This window comes from Macaca nemestrina, chromosome 1 (genome assembly GCF_043159975.1).
Source record: "Macaca nemestrina isolate mMacNem1 chromosome 1, mMacNem.hap1, whole genome shotgun sequence".
NCBI lineage: Eukaryota > Metazoa > Chordata > Mammalia > Primates > Cercopithecidae > Macaca > Macaca nemestrina.
The window spans coordinates 55,758,748-55,765,094 of NC_092125.1; the positions used below are offsets into that span (position 1 = coordinate 55,758,748).

The 6,347-nt window shown below is 33.5% G+C and overlaps 1 protein-coding gene across 11 annotated transcripts in view; it reads right to left on the reverse strand.

The window, feature by feature from the left end:
- The window catches only part of LOC105484665 (DENN domain containing 1B), a 321,512-nt gene that overhangs the window by 272,817 nt on the left and 42,348 nt on the right, over window positions 1–6,347 (reverse strand). The window lies entirely within an intron of this gene.

Genomic DNA, 6,347 nt, shown 5'->3' on the forward strand with positions numbered 1-6,347 from the left:
AAACTAATGGTTGAAAGTTCTTCCCAATGTCCAACTAAATCTCTCAGAAGATAATTTAACCCTTTACTCTCTTGTTGAAGAGCTGTGAAAAAAAAAAATGGATCACTCCTACATATAATTTAAAACAAATTCAAAAACTTTTACTGAAATTCTATTTTCCATTGTTCACAAATAATTTCCTCTATATTTACACAGTGGTTCTCAACCCTTTCTGTTGATTAGATTACCTAAGGAAGATCATTTAAATTTTTAAAAAGTGACCTTCACCCCACCCACTACCATTCTAGACACATCTACAATTGTTTAAAAACTCCCCAGGTGATTCTTATGTGCTGTTCTGGTTGAAAACTACTGCCACAAATCTTTCTGTAAAGAAATTTTCTCAAGCCTTTTAAAAACCTTCTGCCATTTTTCAAGTTTCATATACTGTTTTAAACTTGACTAAAAACAAGAACATAACATATAATGTGATACCTAAAACTAAGTGTTTTTATAGATATTCATAAGCATAAATGAAGCAAAAATTCTGTATCTCAAATTCAGTTTTCCCAATGACTTCATTACACTATCCCCTTGACTAATGTCCAACACTGAATCATATCCGTCTAACTCTACCTATGGAACCCAGACACCAATGCTAAAAGTTTCAGAATCAGCCTTCACATGCCTTCTTCGTCCTCTACGTCTAATCAGCTGGCTAACCATGTTAGTTATTTCTTCAAAATGTAGCTGTCATTCATTACTCCTCTTCCATATTCATCTTAGTCTAAATTCTTATTGCCTAATTATTCTTCTTGCCACTCAGCTCTTCTCAACTCACTGCCACTAAAACTTAAGAGTTTTTATTATTCCTCCCTTCACAGAAAAATATTCAGTGGCTTCAGTTACTGCTTAACAAAACCCAACTCATCAAACTGTGTTAATATTTAATGACTCATATAGAACTTTCAAATTTTAACATAACTCCATATACTAAAACTAGTGTTGCAAAATTCTGCACTTCCTACCCAATTCCATCCTACCTATCTAAATGTATTTCCCACCAACTCCAATGCAAGTTTTCTACTCAATCCTAGTGTCCTTTCACATAAATAAAATTTATTCCCAATTCCAAGGATTTACTTACACTCCAACACATGCTGCACCCTCTTCTGAAATCCTATGTTCACTTTTCTCTCTCTAAAATCTATGCATTATTCCTGACCTATGCTATGAGACTTTCCCAAAACACAACAACCACACAGACTGTCCCACTTCCAGGCATAACCATCGCTACTTAACCATCTTATTTGTGTCTCCTCATTTAAACAAAGCTCCTGAAAGCAGGCAACATGTTTCAAATTTTAATGTACACTTTATAAAGGTAGTTTTTCAGTTTTTTATTGAGTATATTTTCCATTCCTTCCATTCAATGGAAATATATATATATAAAATGGTGCAAATAAAATTATTCCCTATCATATCAATTTTTCACAGTAAATGTCATAAACTTAATTTGCTTATTTTAATATGCTTATTTTAAGAAGTAACTAGCTTACTCTAAGATACATCTGATCAATTTTGATTTAAAGGTAATATAATAAATCAAGTAATTGTTAACACTAAAGAGAGTGAAGTGATCTGTCCTTATTTTCACTACATATTTTCACTAAAGATAACAAGCAAATCAGCAGAGTAAAGCCATTACTAATTAAGAAAGCCCCATACTTTGAGAAAGAAATAGGCAAACAGTAATCTAGTAGAATAAATAGTAATTATACAAATTACTCTTGGTCACTGGCCACTGACGTGTTTTTAGTTAGACCCCATAATGTACAGCACAGTACCTCTCAAGCTTTTTGGTCTCGGGACTGATTTATTCTCTTAAATATCACTGGGGTCATCAAAGAACTTTTGTTTAGGTGAGTTACAGTAAATGACATTTATGTATTAAAAATCAAAACTTAAAAATTAGTAAAGCACAAAAATCTCCAAGTACACAGTTCATTAGTCATCAGAGTTATAACTTCATCATGTCCTGAAGCCTATGCAAAAATCTACCATATACTTGTGAGAAATGGGAGCGAAAAAGGCTAACAACGTCTCACTACTATGAAAAAAGTTCTGACCTCACAGAACTCCTTAAGTACTCCAGAGAACTGCCACAGGCCGCCAGACTACACTTTGAGAACCAAAGGTATAGCACAAAGAATTTTAAAAACAGAGTAAAATAATGTTTTTATATATGGTATAAAACTTGTTTTCTAATTAAGATTTTCTTTAAAACCTGAGAAAAAGTCAAGGTATAATTATTTATTTATTACACAAATATATTCCCTTTTACAGGTAGAAAAGACAAAGGGGAGATTTCAAGGTTAAATGCCTTTAAGATATATAGGTAATATAAATGAGTGGAATGAGCCTATAGAAGATAGACTATAAAAGGACATGTAGTAAAAAAATAGATCCCATTCCCTTTCTCAAAAGAGCAACCATTATTCAGCTCCAGCCATGTGGAATGTGGGTCCAGTGTTGACAGATACTTTCAATTTTTCAAGAAAATCCAGAATATTTATGAAAAACAATCACTTAATTTTTAAGTTGGGAAAAATAATTAAACATTTCATGAATACAATATAAGCCAAGTAAGGTGTGTCGGGGGCCATTATTTTTTATCTCTGTATTATGACATGGGAACTTAAATTAGAATGACATGTTTAAAGTAAAGGGCTACTTGAATTTTTTAATCTGTTATGGTGGCTTTTAGACTGAAAATAGTTTTTGTTTATCTGATTTTTTTCAAATGTGCCACACTAAATGCAGGAAAGTTAATCCTAATTTTGCAGATTCTAAGGTTAACATTTTAAAAGAAAATGAACATTGACATTATTAAACCTGTTTCCTCGAACTTAAGAACATTTAAAAAAATAAGTTCGATACAAGTTGTTTAATCAGAATTGGTACATATATACATTACATATGTATATTATTTGACATTTTTGAGATGTCTGAATTTTATAGGCACACTATCAAAAGAAAATACAATCTCAGAATAGGGTTGATCACTTTAAAAATTAGCTTACTAGAGCCCATAATGTTGATATTACCATATGACAACCTCATGATTCAACATGAAGGACAACTGAAATCTGGGAGGATACTGGCCACTAGAAAGTTTCGAGGAATAGCAGACACTACTTTATTCTGGTAACTTCTTGAGAGCATTTACATCACAACTTGTAAGAAACAATGAGAAAATGAGACAGCCAAAAGGATTAAAACAGATTAGCAAAGAACTCATAAAGAGAAGAATTATGTCCTTTGGAACAACAAACAAAATCACACATTTAGAAAAATAATTATTGGCTGAGAAACTAGCAGGAAGACAAACTGAAAGAAAAAGAAGAAATTTGAAATTCACGACCTCAGACCAAAAATATGCTTATATTTGTTGTATATTCTAATACTAGTCTATCCTCTAGGAAAGTAAGCAATTAATTCCCATTTAGGTTGTCCTACAAAAGGTAGTAAGGAAGTAAAACAACAAAAGGGTTGGGGGATTATCATTTGAAGTTTAAAACTTTCAGTAGTTATATAATTATATCTTCAGTGAATTCTTAAAGAATTCATGGCATGGTAGTTATGTGGCTGGATACTGAAGTCAAACTTCATATAGACATGCCATGCATTGCCATTCACTCATTACACACCAGGTGTCCAATCTTTTGGCTTCCCTGGTGCCATACTGGAAGAAGGAGAATCATCTTGGACCCCACATAAAATACACTAATAATAGCTGATGAGCACAAAAAAAAAAACAAAAAAAAAGGAAAAACTTTTAAAATAGTTTAAGAAAGTTTATGAATTTTTTGGCCACATTCAAAGCTGTCCTGGCCACATGCAGCCTGCAGGCCATAGGTTGGACAAGCTTGCTATACCTGATCTTTCTCAAGCTACACAGCACTCTATGCCTCACTTTTCTCCAATGTAAAGTAGTGATAATAGCAGTACCCACCTTGAGAGATGTTGATAGGATGAGTGGAGATTATATATGTGTCTCTGTGTGTGTGTGTGTGTGTATATATATATGTATAATCACTATATCATTATATTCATTCACTATCACTATTTACTATCACTATATTCATTGTTGTAAGGCAAGATGGAAAAAATGCTGAGATACTGAGATACTGATGCAGAAATTTGACCATAGTGAATAGAGATAATGCATTAAGCAAAACGGTCGGTTATTACTTGCTCTTTCTTTCTCTTCATATAAATTTACCTCCCCTCACCCTGGACCTTCCTAAGTCTGGTCACTTGTTTTGTAATGCCATCCTCTATACTTTTGTCTTAAAGAGTAATTCCTTATGAAATTTTTATATTTGTCGTCAACTAATTATTAGTTCAAAACTTAAGAGCGCTGCACAACAGCTCACCAGCCATTCCTAACTGGCCCACCTATGTGTTTCACGTGTTTTTCTTTCCTTCAACTCACTCTCAGCTTCTACTTTCTATACTTATCTCTTCGCCCTTACCTCATTATCACTCAATCACCAGCACAATCTCTCCTCTTTCTCACTTTCTCTATCTCCTTTTCTCATTTTCTGTCATGGGAAAAGTGAAACTGAGTAACTACAGGAAGAAATGTGTATTGTTACCAAAGGGAATCGGAATAACAGAAGAAACATTAAGTTAGTTAAAAGATACCATGGCAGACTGATCCTTAGAATATGACTCAAATAATACAATATAAGCTGCTGCTTCCCCATATGTATAGTTATTCTTAGGAATAAGTTACATACATTAATACATCCAAGCAAGAAGCCCAAGTGCATAAAACCTTAATTAATTATTAATTATTGCTCAAGATTGATATGTGACTGACAAGAGAAGGAGAAGCAATTAGTCAAGGTTGGTAGATAAAAGCAGACAGATGACACAGTTATTAGCAACTTAACTTCCATCATCTCTAAATGGACTGTAACTACATTCCTGGTATTGATAATGCCAATATAAGATCAGACAGAAGTCTCTGGATTCTTTGTACACTAAGATTGCAACCATCTTCTCCAAGGAGTTGTAATAATAACACTGCCCACCAGACCTATATATCAACACAATAGGTACCAAAATGCCAAATACCAAATTGGAGACTGTCTTAATTATGTACCGCAGATATGCAGTGTCCTGCTTCTTTATTTCTATAGACATAGGTGATCATATTAAATAAGGAAATTGGGGGAAAAAACAATGAAGAAAAAGAATCAAGATTTGGTACTCATACAACAAGAAAATAAATATTGAAAACTTGAAGAAGTCTATAATGGAGCTTCTTAGGAAAAAGAGTAAATATTAGGCATCTACGGTTTCCTGCATTTATGGTGTGGTCTGCAATATACAACCTCCAAATTAAGAAGTTTAAACACCTATGTTTAAGAATAAGCAAAAAAAATTTAGAAATATGCATGTATTATTAGAACTCAAGTATCCACCCCTGACAGTTATTTGCTTAACCCGTTTTTATAAACACAGCATACAGACCTCGATGAATGTTTCTCCTGTTATTCTTCTACCTTACCCAACACTTTTCCCCCTTACCAGCTTATTTTACGGTCAGAGGTTAAACTGCTAACCCTTCACCTTCCAGGAAAGTTTTTTTTCCTCTCTCATAAAAGGTTTTTCACAGTGTGTAGCAGTCGGATTAGCTCTTCTCTTCGAGAACAAAAGCTCTGTCTTTGTCTTCGTTGTTTGTGCATGGAGCCCCTACATCAGAGGAAGCTGCTCCTACTCAACATGCACAATAATGATATTGTGAGGCCCCACGAAAGCCTGGCCTCTCAGTGTCTAGACTCTCATCCAACCAGCTAGCCAAAGAGAAAATCCTGTCAAGCACTCAGCTGAAAATTAACTAAGGTATCCTGTTGAGAACCTGATGAAGATGTTATTTGACCATACGGTAAAACTTTCTATTGTTGAACATAAAGATAAGAGAAAAACTTTCAGAACTCAATGCTTTAACAATCCTGGTCACCAATTCACACATGGGTCAGTAAATGTATTTTACCAACATACAACCCCTTCCTCTATACGTGCTCTTAAAATAATGCGCAGGCTTATTTATGACATTCTAATCTCTTGCATTTAAAAATCTGTGCAACTAAAAGATACATTCAAAAAACTTATATTTTATTTGCAGTGTTTACATTAAATATTTATCATTAGAAATTCCACTACTGTATTTGTCACTGAAGGACTCAATCAAAATGCAAAAGCCAAAATAAAAGTGTCATATCTTTTCATATTCCTGAATAAGTTTTAAAATATTGAACAAAAGAGAAACAGTAAACTAAAAAGTAGCTAATTGA